Raw genomic sequence first — 22,129 nt, forward strand, 5'->3', positions numbered from 1 at the left:
GGGGGTTCAGTGTTGGGGTTCAGTGCTGGGGTTCAGTTTTGGTGTTCAGCATTGGGAGTTCAGTGGTGGGGTTCAGTGGTGGCGTTCAGTGTTGGGGTTCATTGGTGGTGATTCGGTTTTGGGGTTCAGTAGTGGGGGTCAGTGTTGGGGTTCACTGTTTGGGTCCAGCGTTAGGGACTCAGTGTTGGGGGTTCAGTGTTGGGAATCAGTGTTGGTGGTTCTGTGTTGGGCGTTTTGTGTTGGTGGTTCAGTGTTGGGGGTTCAGTGCTGGGGTTCAGTGTTGGGGTCCAGTGTTGGGGTTCAGTGCGGGAGTTCAGTGCTGGGGTTCAGTGCTGGGGGTTCAGTGTTGGGGTTCAGTATTGGGGGTTCGGTGTTAGGTTTCAGTGTTCAGGGTTAGTGTTGGGGTTCAGAGCTATGGCTCGGTGTTGGGGTTCAGTGATGGGGGTTCAGTGTTGGGGGTTCAGTGTTGGGGGGTTCAGTGTTGGGGGTTCAATGTTGGGTTTAGTGTTGGGGGTCAGTGTTGGGGTGTTCAGTGTTGGGGGTCGGTGTGTGGTGGTGTCAGTGTTGGGGTTCAGTGTTGGGGGTTCGCTGTTGTGGGTTCAACTTTGGGGTTCAGTGTTAGGGTTCGGTGCTGGGGTTCGGTGTTGGGGTTCAGTGGTGGGGGTTCAGTGTTGGGGTTCAGTGTTAGGGTTCAGTGTTGGGGTTCAGCGTTAGGGGCTCAGTTTTGGGGTCCCATGTCGGGGTTCTGTGTTGGGGGTCCAGTGTTGGGTTTCAGTATTAGGGTTCAGTGCTGGGGTCCAGTGCTGGTGTTCAGTGCTATGGCTCGGTGTTGGGTGTTCAGTGTTGGGGTTCAGTGTTGGGATTCAGTGTTGGGGGTTCAGTGTTGGGTGTTTTGTGTTGGTGGTTCAGTGTTGGGGGTTCAGTGCTGGGGTCCAGTGTGGGGGTTCAGTGTTGGGGTTCAGTGTTGGGGTTCATTTTTGGTGTTCAGCATTGGGAGTTCAGTGGTGGGGTTCAGTGGTGGCGTTCAGTGTTGGGGTTCATTGGTGGTGATTCGGTTTTGGGGTTCAGTAGTGGGGGTCAGTGTTGGGGTTCACTGTTTGGGTCCAGCGTTAGGGACTCAGTGTTGGGGGTTCAGTGTTGGGAATCAGTGTTGGTGGTTCTGTGTTGGTGGTTCAGTGTTGGGGGTTCAGTGCTGGGGTTCAGTGTTGGGGTCCAGTGTTGGGGTTCAGTGCGGGAGTTCAGTGCTGGGGTTCAGTGCTGGGGGTTCAGTGTTGGGGTTCAGTATTGGGGGTTCGGTGTTAGGTTTCAGTGTTCAGGGTTAGTGTTGGGGTTCAGAGCTATGGCTCGGTGTTGGGGTTCAGTGATGGGGGTTCAGTGTTGGGGGTTCAGTGTTGGGGGGTTCAGTGTTGGGAATCAGTGTTGGGCTTCATTGTTGGGGGTTGTGTGGTGGTGGTCCAGTGTTGGGGGTTCAGTGTTGGGGTTCAGTGTTGGGGTCCAGTGTGGGGGTTCAGTGAGGGTGTTCAGTGCTGGGATTCACTCTTGTGGGTTCAGTGGTGGGGTTCAGTGCTGGGAGGTCAGTGCTGGGGTTCAGTGTTGGGTGTTCAGTGTTGGGGTTCAGTGTTGGTGCTCAGCATTGGGAGTTCAGTGTTGGGGTTCAGTGTTGGGGTTCAGTGTTGGGGTTCATTGGTGGGGGTTCGGTGTTGGGGTTCAGTGTTGGGTGCCAGTGTTGGGGTTCATTGGTGGGGTTCATTGGTGGCGGTTCGGTGTTGGGGTTCAGTGTTGGGGATTCAGTGTTGGGGTTCAGTATTGGGGTTCAATTTTGGGGATTCAGTGTTGGCGGTTCAGTGTCGGGGATTCAGTGTTGGGGTTCAGTGTTGGGGTTCAGTGTTGGGTGTTCAGTGTTGGGGTTCAGTGTTGGGCGTTTGTCAGCATTGGGGGCGTCAGTGTTGATGTGTTCAGTGTTGGGGGTTCAGTGTCGGGGCTGGTCAGTGTTTGGGGTTCAGTGTTTGGGGGTTCAGTGTTGGTGTTCAGTGTTGGGGTTTAATGTTGGGGTTCAGTGTTGGACTGGTCCGTTTTGGGGGTTCAGTGTTGGGTGTTCATTGTTGGGGGTTCAGTGTTGGGGATTCAGTGTTGGGGGTTCAATGTTGGGTTTAGTGTTGGGGGTCAGTGTTGGGGTGTTCAGTGTTGGGGGTCGGTGTTTGGGGGTGTCAGTCTTGGGGTTCAGTGTGTGGGGTTCGTTGTTGTGGGTTCAACTTTGGGGTTCAGTGTTAGGGTTCGGTGCTGGGGTTCGGTGTTGGGGTTCAGTGGTGGGGGTTCAGTGTTGGGGTTCAGTGTTAGGGTTCAGTGTTGGGTTTCAGCGTTAGGGGCTCAGTTTTGGGGTCCCATGTCGGGGTTCTGTGTTGGGGGTCCAGTGTTGGGTTTCAGTATTAGGGTTCAGTGCTGGGGTCCAGTGCTGGTGTTCAGTGCTATGGCTCGGTGTTGGGTGTTCAGTGTTGGTGTTCAGTGTTGGGGGTTCAGTGTTGGTGGTTCAGTATTGGGGGTTTTCTGTTGGTGGTTCAGTGTTGGGGGTTCAGTGCTAGGGTCCAGTGTGGGGTTCAGTGGTGGGGTTCAGTGCTGGGAGGTCAGTGCTGGGGTTCAGTGTTGGGTGTTCAGTGTTGGGGTTCAGTGTTGATGCTCAGCATTGGGAGTTCAGTGTTGGGGTTCAGTGTTGGGGTTCATTGGTGCGGTTCATTGGTGGGGGTTCAGTGTTGGGTGCCAGTGTTGGGGTTCATTGGTGGGGTTCATTGGTGGCGGTTCGGTGTTGGGGTTCAGTGTTGGGGGTTCAGTGTTGGGGTTCAGTATTGGGGTTCAATTTTGGGGATTCAGTGTTGGCGGTTCAGTGTCGGGGATTCAGTGTTGGGGTTCAGTGTTGGGGTTCAGTGTTGGGGTTCAGTGTTTGGGGGTTCAGTGTTGGTGTTCAGTGTTGGGGTTTAATGTTGGGGTTCAGTGTTGGACTGGTCCGTTTTGGGGGTTCAGTGTTGGGTGTTCATTGTTGGGGGTTCAGTGTTGGGGATTCAGTGTTGGGGGTTCAATGTTGGGTTTAGTGTTGGGGGTCAGTGTTGGGGTGTTCAGTGTTGGGGGTCGGTGTTTGGGGGTGTCAGTGTTGGGGTTCAGTGTGGGGGGTTCGGTGTTGGGGCTTCAACTTTGGGGTTCAGTGTTAGGGTTCGGTGCTGGGGTTCGGTGTTGGGGTTCAGTGGTGGGGGTTCAGTGTTGGGGTTCAGTGTTAGGGTTCAGTGTTGGGTTTCAGCGTTAGGGGCTCAGTTTTGGGGTCCCATGTCGGGGTTCTGTGTTGGGGGTCCAGTGTTGGGTTTCAGTATTAGGGTTCAGTGCTGGGGTCCAGTGCTGGTGTTCAGTGCTATGGCTCGGTGTTGGGTGTTCAGTGTTGGTGTTCAGTGTTGGGGGTTCAGTGTTGGTGGTTCAGTATTGGGGGTTTTGTGTTGGTGGTTCAGTGTTGGGGGTTCAGTGCTGGGGTCCAGTGTGGGGTTCAGTGGTGGGGTTCAGTGCTGGGAGGTCAGTGCTGGGGTTCAGTGTTGGGTGTTCAGTGTTGGGGTTCAGTGTTGATGCTCAGCATTGGGAGTTCAGTGTTGGGGTTCAGTGTTGGGGTTCATTGGTGCGGTTCATTGGTGGGGGTTCGGTGTTGGGGTTCAGTGTTGGGTGCCAGTGTTGGGGTTCATTGGTGGGGTTCATTGGTGGCGGTTCGGTGTTGGGGTTCAGTGTTGGGGGTTCAGTGTTGGTGTTCAGTATTGGGGTTCAATTTTGGGGATTCAGTGTTGGCGGTTCAGTGTCGGGGATTCAGTGTTGGGGTTCAGTGTTGGGGTTCAGTGTTGGGGTTCAGTGTTGGGCGTTTGTCAGCATTGGGGGGTCAGTGTTGATGTGTTCAGTGTTGGGGGTTCAGTGTCGGGGCTGGTCAGTGTTTGGGGCTCAGTGTTTGGGGGTTCAGTGTTGGTGTTCAGTGTTGGGGTTTAATGTTGGGGTTCAGTGTTGGACGGGTCCGTTTTGGGGGTTCAGTGTTGGGTGTTCATTGTTGGGGGTTCAGTGTTGGAGATTCAGTGTTGGGGGTTCAATGTTGGGTTTAGCGTTGGGGGTCAGTGTTGGGGTGTTCAGTGTTGGGGGTCGGTGTTTGGGGGTGTCAGTGTTGGGGTTCAGTGTTGGGGGTTCGCTGTTGTGGGTTTAACTGTGGGGTTCAGTGTTAGGGTTCGGTGCTGGGGTTCGGTGTTGGGGTTCAGTGGTAAGGGTTCAGTGTTGGGGTTCAGTGTTAGGGTTCAGTGTTGGGGTTCAGCGTTATGGGCTCAGTTTTGGGGTCCCATGTCGGGGTTCTGTGTTGGGGGTCCAGTGTTGGGTTTCAGTATTGGGGTTCAGTGTTGGGAATCAGTGTTGGTGGTTCAGTATTGGGGGTTTTGTGTTGGTGGTTCAGTGTTGGGGGTTCAGTGCTGGGGCCCAGTGTGGGGTTCAGTGTTGGGGTTCAGTTTTTGTGTTCAGCATTGGGAGTTCAGTGGTGGGGTTCAGTGGTGGCGTTCAGTGTTGGGGCTCATTGGTGGTGATTCGGTTTTGGGGTTCAGTAGTGGGGGTCAGTGTTGGGGTTCACTGTTTGGGTCCAGCGTTAGGGACTCAGTGTTGGGGGTTCAGTGTTGGGAATCAGTGTTGGTGGTTCTGTGTTGGGCGTTTTGTGTTGGTGGTTCAGTGTTGGGGGGTCAGTGCTGGGGTTCAGTGTTGGGGTCCAGTGTTGGGGTTCAGTGCGGGAGTTCAGTGCTGGGGTTCAGTGCTGGGGGTTCAGTGTTGGGGTTCAGTATTGGGGGTTCGGTGTTAGGTTTCAGTGTTCAGGGTTAGTGTAGGGGTTCAGAGCTATGGCTCGGTGTTGGGGTTCAGTGGTGGGAGTTCAGTGTTGGGGGTTCAGTTTTGGGGGGTTCAGTGTTGGGAATCAGTGTTGGGCTTCATTGTTGGGGGTTGTGTGGTGGTGGTCCAGTGTTGGGGGTTCAGTGTTGGGGTTCAGTGTTGGGGTCCAGTGTGGGGGTTCAGTGAGGGTGTTCAGTGCTGGGATTCACTCTTGTAGGTTCAGTGGTGGGGTTCAGTGCTGGGAGGTCAGTGCTGGGGTTCAGTGTTGGGTGTTCAGTGTTGGGGTTCATTGGTGGGGTTCATTGGTGGGGGTTCGGTGTTGGGGTTCAGTGTTGGGGGCCAGTGTTGGGGTTCAATGTTGGGGGTCAGTGTTATGGGCTCGGTGTTGGGGGTTCAGTGTTGGTGTTCAGTGTCAGGGTTCAGTGCTGGGGGTCAGTATTGGGGGTTCAGCGTTAGGTTCAGTGTTCAAGGTTTAGTGTTGGGGTTCAGTGCTATGACTCGGTGTTGGGGTTCAGTGTTGGTGGTCCAGTGTTGGGGGTTCACTGTCGGGGTTCAGTGTTGGGGTCCAGTGTGGGGGTTCAATGTTGGGTTCAGTGCTGGGGTTCACTCTTGCGGGTTCAGTGTTGGGGTTCAGTGCTGGGAGGTCAGTGATGGGGTTCAGTGTTGGGGTCCAGTGTGGGGGTCCAGTGTTAGGGTTCAGTGCGGGAGTTCAGTGCTGGGGTTCAGTGTTGGGGCTCAGTGCTGGGAGGTCAGTGATGGCGTTCAGTGTTGGGGTCCAGTGTGGGAGTCCAGTGTTGGGGTTCAGTACGGGAGTTCAGTGCAGGGGTTCAGTGTTGGGGTTCAGTTTTGGTGTTCTGCATTGGGAGTGCAGTGTTGGGGTTCAGTGGCAGTGTTCAGTGTTGTGGGGTTCAGTGTTGAGAATCTGTGTTGTGGGTTTTGTGTTGGTGGTTCAGTGCTGGGGTTCAGTGTTGGGGTCCAGTGTGGGGGTTCAGCGCAGGAGTTCAGTGCTGGGGGTCCAGTGCTGGGGGTCAGTATTGGGGTTTCAGTGTTAGGGTTCAGTGTTCAGGGTTAGTGTTGGGGTTCAGTGCTATGGCTCGGTGTTGGGGTTCAGTGGTGGGGGGTTCAGTGTTGGGGGGTCAGTGTTGGTGTTCAGTGTTGGGGTTTAATGTTGGGGTTCAGTGTTGGACTGGTCCGTTTTGGGGGTTCAGTGTTGGATGTTCATTGTTGGGGGTTCAGTGTTGGGGATTCAGTGTTGGGGGTTCAATGTTGGGTTTAGTGTTGGGGGTCAGTGTTGGGGTGTTCAGTGTTGGGGGTCGGTGTTTGGGGTGTCAGTGTTGGGGTTCATTGTTGGGGGTTCGCTGTTGTGGGTTCAACTTTGGGGTTCAGTGTTAGGGTTCGGTGCTGGGGTTCGGTGTTGGGGTTCAGTGGTGGGGGTTCAATGTTGGGGTTCAGTGTTATGGTTCAGTGTTGGGGTTCAGCGTTAGGGGCTCAGTTTTGGGGTCCCATGTCGGGGTTCTGTGTTGGGGGTCCAGTGTTGGGTTTCAGTATTAGGGTTCAGTGCTGGGGTCCAGTGCTGGTGTTCAGTGCTATGGCTCGGTGTTGGGTGTTCAGTGTTGGGGTTCAGTGTTGGGATTCAGTGTTGGGGGTTCAGTGTTGGGTGTTTTGTGTTGGTGGTTCAGTGTTGGGGGTTCAGTGCTGGGGTCCAGTGTGGGGGTTCAGTGTTGGGGTTCAGTGTTGGGGTTCAGTTTTGGTGTTCAGCATTGGGAGTTCAGTGGTGGGGTTCAGTGGTGGCGTTCAGTGTTGGGGTTCATTGGTGGTGATTCGGTTTTGGGGTTCAGTAGTGGGGGTCAGTGTTGGGGTTCACTGTTTGGGTCCAGCGTTAGGGACTCAGTGTTGGGGGTTCAGTGTTGGGAATCAGTGTTGGTGGGTCTGTGTTGGGCGTTTTGTGTTGGTGGTTCAGTGTTGGGGGTTCAGTGCTGGGGTTCAGTTTTGGGGTCCAGTGTTGGGGTTCAGTGCGGGAGTTCAGTGCTGGGGTTCAGTGCTGGGGGTTCAGTGTTGGGGTTCAGTATTGGGGGTTCGGTGTTAGGTTTCAGTGTTCAGGGGTAGTGTTGGGGTTCAGAGCTATGGCTCGGTGTTGGGGTTCAGTGGTGGGGGTTCAGTGTTGGGGGATCAGTGTTGGGGGGTTCAGTGTTGGGAATCAGTGTTGGGCTTCATTGTTGGGGGTTGTGTGGTGGTGGTCCAGTGTTGGGGGTTCAGTGTTGGGGTTCAGTGTTGGGGTCCAGTGTGGGGGTTCAGTGAGGGTGTTCAGTGCTGGGATTCACTCTTGTGGGTTCAGTGGTGGGGTTCAGTGCTGGGAGGTCAGTGCTGGGGTTCAGTGTTGGGTGTTCAGTGTTGGGGTTCAGTGTTGATGCTCAGCATTGGGAGTTCAGTGTTGGGGTTCAGTGTTGGGGTTCATTGGTGGGGTTCATTGGTGGGGGTTCGGTGTTGGGGTTCAGTGTTGGGTGCCAGTGTTGGGGTTCATTGGTGGGGTTCATTGGTGGCGGTTCGGTGTTGGGGTTCAGTGTTGGGGATTCAGTGTTGGGGTTCAGTATTGGGGTTCAATTTTGGGGATTAAGTGTTGGCGGTTCAGTGTCGGGGATTCAGTGTTGGGGTTCAGTGTTGGGGTTCAGTGTTGGGTGTTCAGTGTTGTGGTTCAGTGTTGGGCGTTTGTCAGCGTTGGGGGGGGTCAGTGTTGATGTGTTCAGTGTTGGGGGTTCAGTGCTGGGAGGTCAGTGATGGGGTTCAGTGTTGGGGTCCAGTGTGGGGGTCCAGTGTTAGGGTTCAGTGCGGGAGTTCAGTGCTGGGGTTCAGTGTTGGGGCTCAGTGCTGGGAGGTCAGTGATGGCGTTCAGTGTTGGGGTCCAGTATGGGATTTCAGTGTTGGGGTTCAGTGCGGGAGTTCAGTGCTGGGGTTCAGTGTTGGGGTTCAGTTTTGGTGTTCTGCATTGGGAGTGCAGTGTTGGGGTTCAGTGGCAGTGTTCAGTGTTGTGGGGTTCAGTGTTGAGAATCTGTGTTGTGGGTTTTGTGTTGGTGGTTCAGTGCTGGGGTCAGTGTTGGGGTCCAGTGTGGGGGTTCAGCGCAGGAGTTCAGTGCTGGGGGTTCAGTGCTGGGGGTCAGTATTGGGGTTTCAGTGTTAGGGTTCAGTGTTCAGGGTTAGTGTTGGGGTTCAGTGCTATGGCTCGGTGTTGGGGTTCAGTGGTGGGGGGTTCAGTGTTGGGGGGTCAGTGTTGGTGTTCAGTGTTGGGGTTTAATGTTGGGGTTCAGTGTTGGACTGGTCCGTTTTGGGGGTTCAGTGTTGGGTGTTCATTGTTGGGGGTTCAGTGTTGGGGATTCAGTGTTGGGGGTTCAATGTTGGGTTTAGTGTTGGGGGTCAGTGTTGGGGTGTTCAGTGTTGGGGGTCGGTGTTTGGGGGTGTCAGTGTTGGGGTTCAGTGTTGGGGGTTCGCTGTTGTGGGTTCAACTTTGGGGTTCAGTGTTAGGGTTCGGTGCTGGGGTTCGGTGTTGGGGTTCAGTGGTGGGGGTTCAGTGTTGGGGTTCAGTGTTAGGGTTCAGTGTTGGGGTTCAGCGTTAGGGGCTCAGTTTTGGGGTCCCATGTCGGGGTTCTGTGTTGGGGGTCCAGTGTTGGGTTTCAGTATTAGGGTTCAGTGCTGGGGTCCAGTGCTGGTGTTCAGTGCTATGGCTCGGTGTTGGGTGTTCAGTGTTGGGGTTCAGTGTTGGGATTCAGTGTTGGGGGTTCTGTGTTGGGTGTTTTGTGTTGGTGGTTCAGTGTTGGGGGTTCAGTGCTGGGGTCCAGTGTGGGGGTTCAGTGTTGGGGTTCAGTGTTGGGGTTCAGTTTTGGTGTTCAGCATTGGGAGTTCAGTGGTGGGGTTCAGTGGTGGCGTTCAGTGTTGGGGTTCATTGGTGGTGATTCGGTTTTGGGGTTCAGTAGTGGGGGTCAGTGTTGGGGTTCACTGTTTGGGTCCAGCGTTAGGGACTCAGTGTTGGGGGTTCAGTGTTGGGAATCAGCGTTGGTGGTTCTGTGTTGGGCGTTTTGTGTTGGTGGTTCAGTGTTGGGGGTTCAGTGCTGGTGTTCAGTGTTGGGGTCCAGTGTTGGGGTTCAGTGCGGGAGTTCAGTGCTGGGGTTCAGTGCTGGGGGTCCAGTGTTGGGGTTCAGTATTGGGGGTTCGGTGTTAGGTTTCAGTGTTCAGGGTTAGTGTTGGGGTTCAGAGCTATGGCTCGGTGTTGGTGTTCAGTGATGGGGGTTCAGTGTTGGGGGGTTCAGTGTTGGGAATCAGTGTTGGGCTTCATTGTTGGGGGTTGTGTGGTGGTGGTCCAGTGTTGGGGGTTCAGTGTTGGGGTTCAGTGTTGGGGTCCAGTGTGGGGGTTCAGTGAGGGTGTTCAGTGCTGGGATTCACTCTTGTGGGTTCAGTGGTGGGGTTCAGTGCTGGGAGGTCAGTGCTGGGGTTCAGTGTTGGGTGTTCAGTGTTGGGGTTCAGTGTTGGTGCTCAGCATTGGGAGTTCAGTGTTGGGGTTCAGTGTTGGGGTTCATTGGTGGGGTTCATTGGTGGGGGTTCGGTGTTGGGGTTCGGTGTTGGGTGCCAGTGTTGGGGTTCATTGGTGGGGTTCATTGGTGGCGGTTCGGTGTTGGGGTTCAGTGTTGGGGATTCAGTGTTGGGGTTCAGTATTGGGGTTAAATTTTGGGATTCAGTGTTGGCGGTTCAGTGTCGGGGATTCAGTGTTGGGGTTCAGTGTTGGGGTTCAGTGTTGGGTGTTCAGTGTTGGGGTTCAGTGTTGGGCGTTTGTCAGCATTGGGGGGGTCAGTGTTGATGTGTTCAGTGTTGGGGGTTCAGTGTCGGGGCTGGTCAGTGTTTGGGGTTCAGTGTTTGGGGGTTCAGTGTTGGTGTTCAGTGTTGGGGTTTAATGTTGGGGTTCAGTGTTGGACTGGTCCGTTTTGGGGGTTCAGTGTTGGGTGTTCATTGTTGGGGGTTCAGTGTTGGGGATTCAGTGTTGGGGGTTCAATGTTGGGTTTAGTGTTGGGGGTCAGTGTTGGGGTGTTCAGTGTTGGGGGTCGGTGTTTGGGGGTGTCAGTGTTGGGGTTCAGTGTGGGGGGTTCGGTGTTGGGGGTTCAACTTTGGGGTTCAGTGTTAGGGTTCGGTGCTGGGTTCGGTGTTGGGGTTCAGTGGTGGGGGTTCAGTGTTGGGGTTCAGTGTTAGGGTTCAGTGTTGGGTTTCAGCGTTAGGGGCTCAGTTTTGGGGTCCCATGTCGGGGTTCTGTGTTGGGGGTCCAGTGTTGGGTTTCAGTATTAGGGTTCAGTGCTGGGGTCCAGTGCTGGTGTTCAGTGCTATGGCTCGGTGTTGGGTGTTCAGTGTTGGGGTTCAGTGTTGGGGGTTCAGTGTTGGTGGTTCAGTATTGGGGGTTTTGTGTTGGTGGTTCAGTGTTGGGGGTTCAGTGCTGGGGCCCAGTGTGGGGTTCAGTGGTGGGGTTCAGTGCTGGGAGGTCAGTGCTGGGGTTCAGTGTTGGGTGTTCAGTGTTGGGGTTCAGTGTTGGTGCTCAGCATTGGGAGTTCAGTGTTGGGGTTCAGTGTTGGGGTTCATTGGTGCGGTTCATTGGTGGGGGTTCGGTGTTGGGGTTCAGTGTTGGGTGCCAGTGTTGGGGTTCATTGGTGGCGGTTCGGTGTTGGGGTTCAGTGTTGGGGGTTCAGTGTTGGGGTTCAGTATTGGGGTTCAATTTTGGGGATTCAGTGTTGGCGGTTCAGTGTCGGGGATTCAGTGTTGGGGTTCAGTGTTGGGGTTCAGTGTTGGGGTTCAGTGTTGGGCGTTTGTCAGCATTGGGGGGGTCAGTGTTGATGTGTTCAGTGTTGGGGGTTCAGTGTCGGGGCTGGTCAGTCTTTGGGGTTCAGTGTTTGGGGGTTCAGTGTTGGTGTTCAGTGTTGGGGTTTAATGTTGGGGTTCAGTGTTGGACTGGTCCGTTTTGGGGGTTCAGTGTTGGGTGTTCATTGTTGGGGGTTCAGTGTTGGGGATTCAGTGTTGGGGGTTCAATGTTGGGTTTAGTGTTGGGGGTCAGTGTTGGGGTGTTCAGTGTTGGGGGTCGGTGTTTGGGGGTGTCAGTGTTGGGGTTCAGTGTTGGGGGTTCGCTGTTGTGGGTTCAACTGTGGGGTTCAGTGTTAGGGTTCGGTGCTGGGGTTCGGTGTTGGGGTTCAGTGGTAAGGGTTCAGTGTTGGGGTTCAGTGTTAGGGTTCAGTGTTGGGGTTCAGCATAAGGGGCTCAGTTTTGGGGTCCCATGTCGGGGTTCTGTGTTGGGGGTCCAGTGTTGGGTTTCAGTATTGGGGTTCAGTGTTGGGAATCAGTGTTGGTGGTTCAGTATTGGGGGTTTTTTGTTGGTGGTTCAGTGTTGGGGGTTCAGTGCTGGGGCCCAGTGTGGGGTTCACTGTTTGGGTCCAGCGTTAGGGACTCAGTGTTGGGGGTTCAGTGTTGGGAATCAGTGTTGGTGGTTCTGTGTTGGGCGTTTTGTGTTGGTGGTTCAGTGTTGGGGGGTCAGTGCTGGGGTTCAGTGTTGGGGTCCAGTGTTGGGGTTCAGTGCGGGAGTTCAGTGCTGAGGTTCAGTGCTGGGGGTTCAGTGTTGGGGTTCAGTATTGGGGGTTCGGTGTTAGGTTTCAGTGTTCAGGGTTAGTGTAGGGGTTCAGCGCTATGGCTCGGTGTTGGGGTTCAGTGGTGGGAGTTCAGTGTTGGGGGTTCAGTGTTGGGGGGTTCAGTGTTGGGAATCAGTGTTGGGCTTCATTGTTGGGGGTTGTGTGGTGGTTGTCCAGTGTTGGGGGTTCAGTGTTGGGGTTCAGTGTTGGGGTCCGGTGTGGGGGTTCAGTGAGGGTGTTCAGTGCTGGGATTCACTCTTGTAGGTTCAGTGGTGAGGTTCAGTGCTGGGAGGTCAGTGCTGGGGTTCAGTGTTGGGTGTTCAGTGTTGGGGTTCATTGGTGGGGTTCATTGGTGGGGGTTCGGTGTTGGGGTTCAGTGTTGGGGGCCAGTGTTGGGGTTCAATGTTGGGGGTCAGTGTTAGGGGCTCGGTGTTGGGGGTTCAGTGTTGGTGTTCAGTGTCAGGGTTCAGTGCTGGGGGTCAGTATTGGGGGTTCAGCGGTAGGTTCAGTGTTCAAGGTTTAGTGTTGGGGTTCAGTGCTATGACTCGGTGTTGGGGTTCAGTCTTGGTGGTCCAGTGTTGGGGGATCACTGTCGGGGTTCAGTGTTGGGGTCCAGTGTGGGGGTTCAATGTTGGGTTCAGTGCTGGGGTTCACTCTTGCGGGTTCAGTGTTGGGGGTTCAGTGCTGGGAGGTCAGTGATGGGGTTCAGTGTTGGGGTCCAGTGTGGGGGTCCAGTGTTAGGGTTCAGTGCGGGAGTTCAGTGCTGGGGTTCAGTGTTGGGGCTCAGTGCTGGGAGGTCAGTGATGGCGTTCAGTGTTGGGGTCCAGTATGGGAGTTCAGTGTTGGGGTTCAGTGCGGGAGTTCAGTGCTGGGGTTCAGTGTTGGGGTTCAGTTTTGGTGTTCTGCATTGGGAGTGCAGTGTTGGGGTTCAGTGGCAGTGTTCAGTGTTGTGGGGTTCAGTGTTGAGAATCTGTGTTGTGGGTTTTGTGTTGGTGGTTCAGTGCTGGGGTTCAGTGTTGGGGTCCAGTGTGGGGGTTCAGCGCAGGAGTTCAGTGCTGGGGGTTCAGTGCTGGGGGTCAGTATTGGGGTTTCAGTGTTAGGGTTCAGTGTTCAGGGTTAGTGTTGGGGTTCAGTGCTATGGCTCGGTGTTGGGGTTCAGTGGTGGGGGGTTCAGTGTTGGGGGGTCAGTGTTGGTGTTCAGTGTTGGGGTTTAATGTTGGGGTTCAGTGTTGGACTGGTCCGTTTTGGGGGTTCGGTGTTGGGTGTTCATTGTTGGGGGTTCAGTGTTGGGGATTCAGTGTTGGGGGTTCAATGTTGGGTTTAGTGTTGGGGGTCAGTGTTGGGGTGTTCAGTGTTGGGGGTCGGTGTTTGGGGGTGTCAGTGTTGGGGTTCAGTGTTGGGGGTTCGCTGTTGTGGGTTCAACGTTGGGGTTCAGTGTTAGGGTTCGGTGCTGGGGTTCGGTGTTGGGGTTCAGTGGTGGGGGTTCAGTGTTGGGGTTCAGTGTTGGGGGGTTCAGTGTTGGGAATCAGTGTTGGGCTTCATTGTTGGGGGTTGTGTGGTGGTGGTCCAGTGTTGGGGGTTCAGTGTTGGGGTTCAGTGTTGGGGTCCGGTGTGGGGGTTCAGTGAGGGTGTTCAGTGCTGGGATTCACTCTTGTAGGTTCAGTGGTGAGGTTCAGTGCTGGGAGGTCAGTGCTGGGGTTCAGTGTTGGGTGTTCAGTGTTGGGGTTCATTGGTGGGGTTCATTGGTGGGGGTTCGGTGTTGGGGTTCAGTGTTGGGGGCCAGTGTTGGGGTTCAATGTTGGGGGTCAGTGTTAGGGGCTCGGTGTTGGGGGTTCAGTGTTGGTGTTCAGTGTCAGGGTTCAGTGCTGGGGGTCAGTATTGGGGGTTCAGCGGTAGGTTCAGTGTTCAAGGTTTAGTGTTGGGGTTCAGTGCTATGACTCGGTGTTGGGGTTCAGTGTTGGTGGTCCAGTGTTGGGGGATCACTGTCGGGGTTCAGTGTTGGGGTCCAGTGTGGGGGTTCAATGTTGGGTTCAGTGCTGGGGTTCACTCTTGCGGGTTCAGTGTTGGGGGTTCAGTGCTGGGAGGTCAGTGATGGGGTTCAGTGTTGGGGTCCAGTGTGGGGGTCCAGTGTTAGGGTTCAGTGCGGGAGTTCAGTGCTGGGGTTCAGTGTTGGGGCTCAGTGCTGGGAGGTCAGTGATGGCGTTCAGTGTTGGGGTCCAGTATGGGAGTTCAGTGTTGGGGTTCAGTGCGGGAGTTCAGTGCTGGGGTTCAGTGTTGGGGTTCAGTTTTGGTGTTCTGCATTGGGAGTGCAGTGTTGGGGTTCAGTGGCAGTGTTCAGTGTTGTGGGGTTCAGTGTTGAGAATCTGTGTTGTGGGTTTTGTGTTGGTGGTTCAGTGCTGGGGTTCAGTGTTGGGGTCCAGTGTGGGGGTTCAGCGCAGGAGTTCAGTGCTGGGGGTTCAGTGCTGGGGGTCAGTATTGGGGTTTCAGTGTTAGGGTTCAGTGTTCAGGGTTAGTGTTGGGGTTCAGTGCTATGGCTCGGTGTTGGGGTTCAGTGGTGGGGGGTTCAGTGTTGGGGGGTCAGTGTTGGTGTTCAGTGTTGGGGTTTAATGTTGGGGTTCAGTGTTGGACTGGTCCGTTTTGGGGGTTCGGTGTTGGGTGTTCATTGTTGGGGGTTCAGTGTTGGGGATTCAGTGTTGGGGGTTCAATGTTGGGTTTAGTGTTGGGGGTCAGTGTTGGGGTGTTCAGTGTTGGGGGTCGGTGTTTGGGGGTGTCAGTGTTGGGGTTCAGTGTTGGGGGTTCGCTGTTGTGGGTTCAACGTTGGGGTTCAGTGTTAGGGTTCGGTGCTGGGGTTCGGTGTTGGGGTTCAGTGGTGGGGGTTCAGTGTTGGGGTTCAGTGTTAGGGTTCAGTGTTGGGGTTCAGCGTTAGGGGCTCAGTTTTGGGGTCCCATGTCGGGGTTCTGTGTTGGGGGTCCAGTGTTGGGTTTCAGTATTAGGGTTCAGTGCTGGGGTCCAGTGCTGGTGTTCAGTGCTATGGCTCGGTGTTGGGTGTTCAGTGTTGGGGTTCAGTGTTGGGATTCAGTGTTGGGGGTTCAGTGTTGGGTGTTTTGTGTTGGTGGTTCAGTGTTGGGGGTTCAGTGCTGGGGTCCAGTGTGGGGGTTCAGTGTTGGGGTTCAGTGTTGGGGTTCAGTTTTGGTGTTCAGCATTGGGAGTTCAGTGGTGGGGTTCAGTGGTGGCGTTCAGTGTTGGGGTTCATTGGTGGTGATTCGGTTTTGGGGTTCAGTAGTGGGGGTCAGTGTTGGGGTTCACTGTTTGGGTCCAGCGTTAGGGACTCAGTGTTGGGGGTTCAGTGTTGGGAATCAGCGTTGGTGGTTCTGTGTTGGGCGTTTTGTGTTGGTGGTTCAGTGTTGGGGGTTCAGTGCTGGGGTTCAGTGTTGGGGTCCAGTGTTGGGGTTCAGTGCGGGAGTTCAGTGCTGGGGTTCAGTGCTGGGGGTTCAGTGTTGGGGTTCAGTATTGGGGGTTCGGTGTTAGGTTTCAGTGTTCAGGGTTAGTGTTGGGGTTCAGAGCTATGGCTCGGTGTTGGGGTTCAGTGATGGGGGTTCAGTGTTGGGGGTTCAGTGTTGGGGGTTCAGTGTTGGGAATCAGTGTTGGGCTTCATTGTTGGGGGTTGTGTGGTGGTGGTCCAGTGTTGGGGGTTCAGTGTTGGGGTTCAGTGTTGGGGTCCAGTGTGGGGGTTCAGTGAGGGTGTTCAGTGCTGGGATTCACTCTTGTGGGTTCAGTGGTGGGGTTCAGTGCTGGGAGGTCAGTGCTGGGGTTCAGTGTTGGGTGTTCAGTGTTGGGGTTCAGTGTTGTTGCTCAGCATTGGGAGTTCAGTGTTGGGGTTCAGTGTTGGGGTTCATTGGTGGGGTTCATTGGTGGGGGTTCGGTGTTGGGGTTCAGTGTTGGGTGCCAGTGTTGGGGTTCATTGGTGGGGTTCATTGGTGGCGGTTCGGTGTTGGGGTTCAGTGTTGGGGATTCAGTGTTGGGGTTCAGTATTGGGGTTCAATTTTGGGGATTCAGTGTTGGCGGTTCAGTGTCGGGCATTCAGTGTTGGGGTTCAGTGTTGGGGTTCAGTGTTGGGTGTTCAGTGTTGGGGTTCAGTGTTGGGCGTTTGTCAGCATTGGGGGCGTCAGTGTTGATATGTTCAGTGTTGGGGGTTCAGTGTCGGGGCTGGTCAGTGTTTGGGGTTCAGTGTTTGGGGGTTCAGTGTTGGTGTTCAGTGTTGGGGTTTAATGTTGGGGTTCAGTGTTGGACTGGTCCGTTTTGGGGGTTCAGTGTTGGGTGTTCATTGTTGGGGGTTCAGTGTTGGGGATTCAGTGTTGGGGGTTCAATGTTGGGTTTAGTGGTGGGGGTCAGCGTTGGGGTGTTCAGTGTTGGGGGTCGGTGTTTGGGGGTGTCAGTGTTGGGGTTCAGTGTTGGGGGTTCGGTGTTGGGGGTTCAACTTTGGGGTTCAGTGTTAGGGTTCGGTGCTGGGGTTCGGTGTTGGGGTTCAGTGGTGGGGGTTCCGTGTTGGGGTTCAGTGTTAGGGTTCAGTGTTGGGTTTCAGCGTTAGGGGCTCAGTTTTGGGGTCCCATGTCGGGGTTCTGTGTTGGGGGTCCAGTGTTGGGTTTCAGTATTAGGGTTCAGTGCTCTGGTCCAGTGCTGGTGTTCAGTGCTATGGCTCGGTGTTGGGTGTTCAGTGTTGGGGTTCAGTGTTGGGGGTTCAGTGTTGGTGGTTCAGTATTGGGGGTTTTGTGTTGGTGGTTCAGTGTTGGGGGTTCAGTGCTGGGGTCCAGTGTGGGGTTCAGTGGTGGGGTTCAGTGCTGGGAGGTCAGTGCTGGGGTTCAGTGTTGGGTGTTCAGTGTTGGGGTTCAGTGTTGGTGCTCAGCATTGGGAGTTCAGTGTTGGGTTTCAGTGTTGGGGTTCATTGGTGCGGTTCATTGGTGGGGGTTCGGTGTTGGGGTTCAGTGTTGGGTGCCAGTGTTGGGGTTCATTGGTGGGGTTCATTGGTGGCGGTTCGGTGTTGGGGTTCAGTGTTGGGGGTTCAGTGTTGGGGTTCAGTATTGGGGTTCAATTTTGGGGATTCAGTGTTGGCGGTTCAGTGTCGGGGATTCAGTGTTGGGGTTCAGTGTTGGGGTTCAGTGTTGGGGTTCAGTGTTGGGCGTTTGTCAGCATTGGGGGGTCAGTGTTGATGTGTTCAGTGTTGGGGGTTCAGTGTCGGGGCTGGTCAGTGTTTGGGGTTCAGTGTTTGGGGGTTCAGTGTTGGTGTTCAGTGTTGGGGTTTAATGTTGGGGTTCAGTGTTGGACTGGTCCGTTTTGGGGGTTCAGTGTTGGGTGTTCATTGTTGGGGGTTCAGTGTTGGGGATTCAGTGTTGGGGGTTCAATGTTGGGTTTAGTGTTGGGGGTCAGTGTTGGGGTGTTCAGTATTGGGGGTCGGTGTTTGGGGGTGTCAGTGTTGGGGTTCAGTGTTGGGGGTTCGCTGTTGTGGGTTCAACTGTGGGGTTCAGTGTTAGGGTTCGGTGCTGGGGTTCGGTGTTGGGGTTCAGTGGTAAGGGTTCAGTGTTGGGGTTCAGTGTTAGGGTTCAGTGTTGGGGTTCAGCGTTAGGGGCTCAGTTTTGGGGTCCCATGTCGGGGTTCTGTGTTGGGGGTCCAGTGTTGGGTTTCAGTATCGGGGTTCAGTGTTGGGAATCAGTGTTGGTGGTTCAGTATTGGGGGTTTTGTGTTGGTGGTTCAGTGTTGGGGGTTCAGTGCTGGGGCCCAGTGTGGGGTTCAGTGTTGGGGTTCAGTTTTTGTGTTCAGCATTGGGAGTTCAGTGGTGGGGTTCAGTGGTGGCGTTCAGTATTGGGGTTCATTGGTGGTGATTCGGTTTTGGGGTTCAGTAGTGGGGGTCAGTGTTGGGGTTCACTGTTTGGGTCCAGCGTTAGGGACTCAGTGTTGGGGGTTCAGTGTTGGGAATCAGTGTTGGTGGTTCTGTGTTGGGCGTTTTGTGTTGGTGGTTCAGTGTTGGGGGGTCAGTGCTGGGGTTCAGTGTTGGGGTCCAGTGTTGGGGTTCAGTGCGGGAGTTCAGTGCTGGGGTTCAGTGCTGGGGGTTCAGTGTTGGGGTTCAGTATTGGGGGTTCGGTGTTAGGTTTCAGTGTTCAGGGTTAGTGTAGGGGTTCAGAGCTATGGCTCGGTGTTGGGGTTCAGTGGTGGGAGTTCAGTGTTGGGGGGTTCAGTGTTGGGAATCAGTGTTGGGCTTCATTGTTGGGGGTTGTGTGGTGGTGGTCCAGTGTTGGTGGTTCAGTGTTGGGGTTCAGTGTTGGGGTCCAGTGTGGGGGTTCAGTGAGGGTGTTCAGTGCTGGGATTCACTCTTGTAGGTTCAGTGGTGGGGTTCAGTGCTGGGAGGTCAGTGCTGGGGTTCAGTGTTGGGTGTTCAGTGTTGGGGTTCATTGGTGGGGTTCATTGGTGGGGGTTCGGTGTTGGGGTTCAGTGTTGGGGGCCAGTGTTGGGGTTCAATGTTGGGGGTCAGTGTTATGGGCTCGGTGTTGGGGGTTCAGTGTTGGTGTTCTGTGTCAGGGTTCAGTGCTGGTGGTCAGTATTGGGGGTTCAGCGTGAGGTTCAGTGTTCAAGGTTTAGTGTAGGGGTTCAGAGCTATGGCTCGGTGTTGGGGTTCATTGTTGGGGGTTCAGTGTTGGGGATTCAGTGTTGGGGGTTCAATGTTGGGTTTAGTGTTGGGGGTCAGTGTTGGGGTGTTCAGTGTTGGGGGTCGGTGTTTGGGGGTGTCAGTGTTGGGGTTCAGTGTTGGGGGTTCGCTGTTGTGGGTTCAACTTTGGGGTTCAGTGTTAGGGTTCGGTGCTGGGGTTCGGTGTTGGGGTTCAGTGGTGGGGGTTCAGTGTTGGGGTTCAGTGTTAGGGTTCAGTGTTGGGGTTCAGCGTTAGGGGCTCAGTTTTGGGGTCCCATGTCGGGGTTCTGTGTTGGGGGTCCAGTGTTGGGTTTCAGTATTAGGGTTCAGTGCTGGGGTCCAGTGCTGGTGTTCAGTGCTATGGCTCGGTGTTGGGTGTTCAGTGTTGGGGTTCAGTGTTGGGATTCAGTGTTGGGGGTTCTGTGTTGGGTGTTTTGTGTTGGTGGTTCAGTGTTGGGGGTTCAGTGCTGGGGTCCAGTGTGGGGGTTCAGTGTTGGGGTTCAGTGTTGGGGTTCAGTTTTGGTGTTCAGCATTGGGAGTTCAGTGGTGGGGTTCAGTGGTGGCGTTCAGTGTTGGGGTTCATTGGTGGTGATTCGGTTTTGGGGTTCAGTAGTGGGGGTCAGTGTTGGGGTTCACTGTTTGGGTCCAGCGTTAGGGACTCAGTGTTGGGGGTTCAGTGTTGGGAATCAGCGTTGGTGGTTCTGTGTTGGGCGTTTTGTGTTGGTGGTTCAGTGTTGGGGGTTCAGTGCTGGTGTTCAGTGTTGGGGTCCAGTGTTGGGGTTCAGTGCGGGAGTTCAGTGCTGGGGTTCAGTGCTGGGGGTCCAGTGTTGGGGTTCAGTATTGGGGGTTCGGTGTTAGGTTTCAGTGTTCAGGGTTAGTGTTGGGGTTCAGAGCTATGGCTCGGTGTTGGTGTTCAGTGATGGGGGTTCAGTGTTGGGGGGTTCAGTGTTGGGAATCAGTGTTGGGCTTCATTGTTGGGGGTTGTGTGGTGGTGGTCCAGTGTTGGGGGTTCAGTGTTGGGGTTCAGTGTTGGGGTCCAGTGTGGGGGTTCAGTGAGGGTGTTCAGTGCTGGGATTCACTCTTGTGGGTTCAGTGGTGGGGTTCAGTGCTGGGAGGTCAGTGCTGGGGTTCAGTGTTGGGTGTTCAGTGTTGGGGTTCAGTGTTGGTGCTCAGCATTGGGAGTTCAGTGTTGGGGTTCAGTGTTGGGGTTCATTGGTGGGGTTCATTGGTGGGGGTTCGGTGTTGGGGTTCGGTGTTGGGTGCCAGTGTTGGGGTTCATTGGTGGGGTTCATTGGTGGCGGTTCGGTGTTGGGGTTCAGTGTTGGGGATTCAGTGTTGGGGTTCAGTATTGGGGTTAAATTTTGGGATTCAGTGTTGGCGGTTCAGTGTCGGGGATTCAGTGTTGGGGTTCAGTGTTGGGGTTCAGTGTTGGGTGTTCAGTGTTGGGGTTCAGTGTTGGGCGTTTGTCAGCATTGGGGGGGTCAGTGTTGATGTGTTCAGTGTTGGGGGTTCAGTGTCGGGGCTGGTCAGTGTTTGGGGTTCAGTGTTTGGGGGTTCAGTGTTGGTGTTCAGTGTTGGGGTTTAATGTTGGGGTTCAGTGTTGGACTGGTCCGTTTTGGGGGTTCAGTGTTGGGTGTTCATTGTTGGGGGTTCAGTGTTGGGGATTCAGTGTTGGGGGTTCAATGTTGGGTTTAGTGTTGGGGGTCAGTGTTGGGGTGTTCAGTGTTGGGGGTCGGTGTTTGGGGGTGTCAGTGTTGGGGTTCAGTGTGGGGGGTTCGGTGTTGGGGGTTCAACTTTGGGGTTCAGTGTTAGGGTTCGGTGCTGGGTTCGGTGTTGGGGTTCAGTGGTGGGGGTTCAGTGTTGGGGTTCAGTGTTAGGGTTCAGTGTTGGGTTTCAGCGTTAGGGGCTCAGTTTTGGGGTCCCATGTCGGGGTTCTGTGTTGGGGGTCCAGTGTTGGGTTTCAGTATTAGGGTTCAGTGCTGGGGTCCAGTGCTGGTGTTCAGTGCTATGGCTCGGTGTTGGGTGTTCAGTGTTGGGGTTCAGTGTTGGGGGTTCAGTGTTGGTGGTTCAGTATTGGGGGTTTTGTGTTGGTGGTTCAGTGTTGGGGGTTCAGTGCTGGGGCCCAGTGTGGGGTTCAGTGGTGGGGTTCAGTGCTGGGAGGTCAGTGCTGGGGTTCAGTGTTGGGTGTTCAGTGTTGGGGTTCAGTGTTGGTGCTCAGCATTGGGAGTTCAGTGTTGGGGTTCAGTGTTGGGGTTCATTGGTGCGGTTCATTGGTGGGGGTTCGGTGTTGGGGTTCAGTGTTGGGTGCCAGTGTTGGGGTTCATTGGTGGCGGTTCGGTGTTGGGGTTCAGTGTTGGGGGTTCAGTGTTGGGGTTCAGTATTGGGGTTCAATTTTGGGGATTCAGTGTTGGCGGTTCAGTGTCGGGGATTCAGTGTTGGGGTTCAGTGTTGGGGTTCAGTGTTGGGGTTCAGTGTTGGGCGTTTGTCAGCATTGGGGGGGTCAGTGTTGATGTGTTCAGTGTTGGGGGTTCAGTGTCGGGGCTGGTCAGTCTTTGGGGTTCAGTGTTTGGGGGTTCAGTGTTGGTGTTCAGTGTTGGGGTTTAATGTTGGGGTTCAGTGTTGGACTGGTCCGTTTTGGGGGTTCAGTGTTGGGTGTTCATTGTTGGGGGTTCAGTGTTGGGGATTCAGTGTTGGGGGTTCAATGTTGGGTTTAGTGTTGGGGGTCAGTGTTGGGGTGTTCAGTGTTGGGGGTCGGTGTTTGGGGGTGTCAGTGTTGGGGTTCAGTGTTGGGGGTTCGCTGTTGTGGGTTCAACTGTGGGGTTCAGTGTTAGGGTTCGGTGCTGGGGTTCGGTGTTGGGGTTCAGTGGTAAGGGTTCAGTGTTGGGGTTCAGTGTTAGGGTTCAGTGTTGGGGTTCAGCATAAGGGGCTCAGTTTTGGGGTCCCATGTCGGGGTTCTGTGTTGGGGGTCCAGTGTTGGGTTTCAGTATTGGGGTTCAGTGTTGGGAATCAGTGTTGGTGGTTCAGTATTGGGGGTTTTTTGTTGGTGGTTCAGTGTTGGGGGTTCAGTGCTGGGGCCCAGTGTGGGGTTCACTGTTTGGGTCCAGCGTTAGGGACTCAGTGTTGGGGGTTCAGTGTTGGGAATCAGTGTTGGTGGTTCTGTGTTGGGCGTTTTGTGTTGGTGGTTCAGTGTTGGGGGGTCAGTGCTGGGGTTCAGTGTTGGGGTCCAGTGTTGGGGTTCAGTGCGGGAGTTCAGTGCTGAGGTTCAGTGCTGGGGGTTCAGTGTTGGGGTTCAGTATTGGGGGTTCGGTGTTAGGTTTCAGTGTTCAGGGTTAGTGTAGGGGTTCAGCGCTATGGCTCGGTGTTGGGGTTCAGTGGTGGGAGTTCAGTGTTGGGGGTTCAGTGTTGGGGGGTTCAGTGTTGGGAATCAGTGTTGGGCTTCATTGTTGGGGGTTGTGTGGTGGTTGTCCAGTGTTGGGGGTTCAGTGTTGGGGTTCAGTGTTGGGGTCCGGTGTGGGGGTTCAGTGAGGGTGTTCAGTGCTGGGATTCACTCTTGTAGGTTCAGTGGTGAGGTTCAGTGCTGGGAGGTCAGTGCTGGGGTTCAGTGTTGGGTGTTCAGTGTTGGGGTTCATTGGTGGGGTTCATTGGTGGGGGTTCGGTGTTGGGGTTCAGTGTTGGGGGCCAGTGTTGGGGTTCAATGTTGGGGGTCAGTGTTAGGGGCTCGGTGTTGGGGGTTCAGTGTTGGTGTTCAGTGTCAGGGTTCAGTGCTGGGGGTCAGTATTGGGGGTTCAGCGGTAGGTTCAGTGTTCAAGGTTTAGTGTTGGGGTTCAGTGCTATGACTCGGTGTTGGGGTTCAGTCTTGGTGGTCCAGTGTTGGGGGATCACTGTCGGGGTTCAGTGTTGGGGTCCAGTGTGGGGGTTCAATGTTGGGTTCAGTGCT

Source organism: Pristiophorus japonicus, chromosome 17 (assembly GCF_044704955.1).
Source record: "Pristiophorus japonicus isolate sPriJap1 chromosome 17, sPriJap1.hap1, whole genome shotgun sequence".
Lineage (NCBI taxonomy): Eukaryota > Metazoa > Chordata > Chondrichthyes > Pristiophoridae > Pristiophorus > Pristiophorus japonicus.